This window comes from Rhinopithecus bieti, unplaced genomic scaffold (assembly GCF_001698545.2).
Source record: "Rhinopithecus bieti isolate Rb0 unplaced genomic scaffold, ASM169854v2 scaffold_13351, whole genome shotgun sequence".
NCBI lineage: Eukaryota > Metazoa > Chordata > Mammalia > Primates > Cercopithecidae > Rhinopithecus > Rhinopithecus bieti.
The window spans coordinates 3,394,434-3,398,503 of NW_016807514.1; the positions used below are offsets into that span (position 1 = coordinate 3,394,434).

General features: G+C 58.9%; 1 pseudogene; it reads left to right on the forward strand.

The window, feature by feature from the left end:
* Window positions 1-4,070, forward strand: part of LOC108535995 (Fanconi anemia core complex-associated protein 20-like) — a 10,617-nt pseudogene extending 6,547 nt beyond the window's left edge.

A 4,070-nucleotide genomic window follows, 5' to 3' on the forward strand; every position in this document is an offset into this window, starting at 1 on the left:
CACGCCTGTCATCCCAGCACTGTGGGGGGCCGGGCGCGGTGGCGCACGCCTGTCATCCCAGCACTGTGGGGGGCCGGGCGCGGTGGCTCACGCCTGTCATCCCAGCACTGTGGGGGGCCGGGCGCGGTGGCGCACGCCTGTCATCCCAGCACTGTGGGAAGCCGGGCGCGGTGGCTCACGCCTGTCATCCCAGCACTTTGGGAGGCTGAGACGGCCGGATCACGAGGTCCGGAGATCGAGACCATCCTGGCTAATACGGTGAAACCTCGTCTCTTCTAAAAACTACAAAAAACTAGCTGGGCGAGGTGGCGGGTGCCTGTAGTCCCAGCTACTCAAGAGGCTGAGGCAGGAGAATGACGTGAACCCGGGAGGCGGAGCTTGCAGTGAGCTGAGATCCGGCCACTGCACTCCAGCCTGGGCAACAGAGCAAGACTCCGTCTCAAAAAAAAAAAAAAAAAAAAAAAGCACAAAACAACTGAATTAGTTATCAAAACCTGCAGCAGAAAACCTGTATAGGCAGTTCTTCAGGCGAGCCAGTACTCATCCAGAGAGAAGAAATGCCCTAGAAACAGGCTCCTCCAAAATGGGGCACTTTATGGTAGCAAGCCCGTCAGGGCCTGAGGTTGGGGTGAGCCCCACGGCACCCCCAGCACCCCACCTTCACGTCACACATGGACAGCACAGGGAGGGGCCTGGTGACACATACGTGGGGCTTGGTGGGTGAGCAGTGGAAAGGCCAGGGCCCAGGGCAAAGTGCCCCCGCCCTCCCAGCAGTGCCCAGAGCCTGCAGCAGGACCAGAGCATTTTTCAAAAACATCCAGGTCCAGCCGTCACTGCACATGCCTCTTCCTTGGGCTGGTGTTTTGTGATTGTCGTAAACTACAATGCTGTCCCACACGCTGATTCTGCTGAGGCAGGGGATTTTTTTTTTTTTTTGAGACGGAGTCTCGCTCTGTCGCCCAGGCTGGAGTACAGTGGCCGGATCTCAGCTCACTGCAAGCTCCGCCTCCTGGGTTTACGCCATTCTTCTGCCTCAGCCTCCCGAGTAGCTGGGACTACAGGCGCCCGCCACCTCGCCCGGCTAGTTTTTTTTGTATTTTTTAGTAGAGACGGGGTTTCACCGTGTTAGCCAGGATGGTCTCGATCTCCTGACCTAGTGATCCGCCCGTCTCGGCCTCCCAAAGTGCTGGGATTACAGGCTTGAGCCACCGCGCCCGGCCGATTTTTTTTTAAATAGTGAAGACTTCTTGATTCCTGCCCATCAAAAGAAATCCCGGGGGCTGGGCATGGTGGCTTATACCTGTAACCCCACCACTTTGGGAGGCTGGGGCAGGTGTGTTGCTGGAGCCCAGGAGTTTGAGACCAGCCTGGGCAACGTAGCACGATCCCATCTCTACACGCCTGGGCGTAGTGGCACCTGTGCCTGTGGGCCCAGCTCCTCTGGAGGCTGAAGTGGGAGGATTCTCTTGAGCCAGGAATTGGAGGCTGCAGTGAACTATGATTGCACCACTGCACTCCAGCCTGGGCGACAGAGTGAGAGCCTGAATCTGAAAAAAAAAAAAAAAGTCCACAGACGGAAGGTACCGTTGGGAGCCCTGGTAGAAATCCACGTTCTTGGCTGAAGCTCAGAGATCCTTGTTGCTGTCAGGGCGCTGCCCCCTGCCCCCCGGGGAGGGGCTTTTGTCTTTGGATCGCCTGCTTTTCCAGATAGTCTAAAAAAAGACTCCTGAAGACGAGGACGTTCACGAGGAAAAAGTTGCCGTTTTCAGCTTTTGAAGCAGTTGCTGAAAGCTTGGCAGACTGCCTCGATTTTTCCTAAGTAGGCGTCAGTGAAGTCAGGTCCAGGCCTTGGTGTGTCTGGAATGCTTCAAGCACATTCGAACACTTGATTGTAAGGGAGAGCCAGTACTTTGGAACGGACCTCACCCGAGGCTGTGGCCATGGCATGGGCAGGCTAGCTGGGAGACAGGCCCATGTCTTTGGGAACAAGGGTTTGCTGTGGCCATGGCATGGGCAGGCTAGCTGGGAGACAGGCCCATGTCTTTGGGAACAAGGGTTTGCACGGCCACCCTGGGATGCCCCGGGACTCATGGGTGGACAGGACCCCAGCAGGGAGGCCACCTGGCTTGGAGGGTCTGGTCTAACAGCCGGACTTGGCCTTGAACTGTTGCCCTGTCCCGCACAGACGCCTGCTGAGCCTGGAGCCCTGGCAGGGGCGGGTCTGAGGAGTGGAGCTGCCGGGAGGGCTCCCATTTCTCGCGTCCTTGGTGTTCTCCAGGTCACCCAGAGGACTGTCACATGCTGGATTTGACAAACTGTCGAATGTCCTTTGTGTCTTTAAGGTCCTCTCGTGGTCCTATTTGGATGCATTTTCAGACACCTGCGGGTCGTGGGTGCGTGGGAAGCTGGGCACTGGTGAGGGTGCTGAGAGCTGGAGCTGTGTTTTGTCTCTGTTGATGGATGCATTTTCAGACACCTGCGGGTCGTGGGTGCGTGGGAAGCTGGGCACTGGTGAGGGTGCTGAGAGCTGGAGCTGTGTTTTGTCTCTGTTGATGCGGCGAGGCCCTGGGTTGGCCATCGGGTTTGGTTTGTTTGTTTTTGAGGAGTCTCGCTCTATCACCCAGGCTGGAGTGCAGCGTGCAATGGCATGATCTTGGCTCATTGCAACATCTGTCTCCCGGGTTCAAGCGATTCTCCTCCTGCTTCAGTCTCTTGAGTAGCTGGGATTACAGGCGCCACCACGCCTGGCTAGTTTTTGTATTTTTAGTAGAGACGGGGTTTCAGCATGTTGGTCAGGCTGGTCTTGAACTGACCTCAGGTGATCCGCCTGCCTCGGCCTCCCAAAGTGCTGGGATTACAGGTGTGAGCCACCGTGCCCGGCTGGTCGTTGGGATTTTACCAGCCCTGAGGCCCCTCACACTGCCAGGTGCCAGCCCACCCAGCAGCCCTGCTCCCCTGCCCACACGCAGAAGCCACCAGAGGCTTCTAGGCTGAGCCCCCACTGTCCTGCAGTTGGGTTGGCCCCTCCACACTGCAGGGCCTGGATGTCTGCTCAGTAGCCGAAGCCCCACAGACAGGGCAGATGAGGCCGGGACAAAGCTCTTCCGCTGCAGGCAGGGGTCTGAAGGCATCTCAGAGGGCCCCCACCCAAGGGACACTGCCTGGAAACCCTGGGACAAGATGACCTCGGTTTGGATCTTAGGACCTTCTGGCAGCCTTAGAGAAAGCTTGTGGAGGGAGGTGCTGGTTCCCAGGATGGGCCGAAGCCGGAAAGTCAGATTGAGGGACCCTCGGGGGCTTCAGAAGGCACTGGGTGGGCTCTGCCAGAGTGAGGAGGCAGCTGATGGCCGCTGGAGCCGGCCCCAGGAGTGGGGGGTCCAGCTGTGGTCTGGAGAGGGTAACTTGAGGGTTGCAGTGTCCATACAGATGGGGCACAGGAGCCACAGGAAGGGACCAGCAGAGCCCAAGGGCAAAGCGGCGCTCCATGGACTAGTCTGAGGGCAGAGGCTGTCGGGGAGCGAAGGGGGGGTGTGGCTGACAGGTGGACACAGGGACATGTTTCCTGTGGACTTGGCCGCTCAGTGGGGGTATATCCCCCAGCAGTGGTGTGTGAGGGATGGTCACTCTGATGGGACACTGGCCACTTGGCCTCCAGCAAGATCTAGGCCCAAGTCTAGGTTGAAGCCACCCACTCAGTCCCGGGACGTCGTCCCTGGCGGCTCTGCTGAGCATGCCAGCTATGGCACCCTCGGGGAGTCATGGCCGGAAGTCGCCTGTCCTGGCTTCCAGGGCCACACCTTGGCCAGGCCGGTGATGGTCGTTTCCGGCCGCTCCAGTTAGGCTGATGGGGCCGTGATTGAGTGTGGCTCCTCCCTTGCAGGCTGACCCAGCTGGATGTTGACAGCCACCTGGCCCAGTGCTTGGCAGAAAGCACAGAAGACGTGATGTGGTGAGCCCCATCCAAGGAGCCCTGCGCAGTGTGCGACGCCCGGAGGCACCCTCCCCCTGCAGAAGCCCCTCCTCTCAGCTCTCCAGCTTGTGCATTAAAAGGGCGGGCGCCTGTCTCTGTC